Raw genomic sequence first — 719 nt, 5'->3', positions numbered from 1 at the left:
CTATCATTATATGTATTTACGTTAAGTGGAAAATATATATCTAAGCGCCCTCTATTTTTCTATTTACGGCATAGTTTCTCATCATTACATGATTAATTTAGTATATTGACTACGTCATGTGTAAAATCCTCCTAACAAATTTAGTTTAGATAGTCCATAAACTGGGGTGAGTTAATGTCTATTAATCATTTAATAGCGAGCGGGGTTTTTTGATAACTACCCTGTGATTTACTGCCGCTCTGCCGACCCGCACCAGTAATGGACACTAAATACGGACGGACTGCGTTACTCATACTGATTAGTTAGTGTTGTGCCGGGTGCGCATGCAATGTTGGAAGTGAATCCTGGATCGCAGTGTCGTTGATGTCTTTTTCACTACTGTTTGTAGCTGTCATTTATTGTAGATTGAACTGTTATATTCATTTTTCATTATGTTATCTACGTATTACTGTATTAATTATCATCGAGGGAAATATATTATATATATATATATTAATTACCACAAAATAAATAACATTTCTTAAAATAAAAAAATGTGTTTTATATATTTTCAATGTTACGTTATTGGCTAAAAAGATTCTACAAACAGATATATAATAACTATTATTTCACTTTAATTGCCTAAACTATTAAAACTGGAGAATTAGTATGATCTATTCGTTATAAAAAATCATTAAACCGAAAGCGAATAAATTAAAGATCATTGGGTACTATTAATT

This window comes from Manduca sexta, chromosome 15 (assembly GCF_014839805.1).
Source record: "Manduca sexta isolate Smith_Timp_Sample1 chromosome 15, JHU_Msex_v1.0, whole genome shotgun sequence".
Lineage (NCBI taxonomy): Eukaryota > Metazoa > Arthropoda > Insecta > Lepidoptera > Sphingidae > Manduca > Manduca sexta.
Note: the sequence above shows the minus strand (reverse complement) of the source record.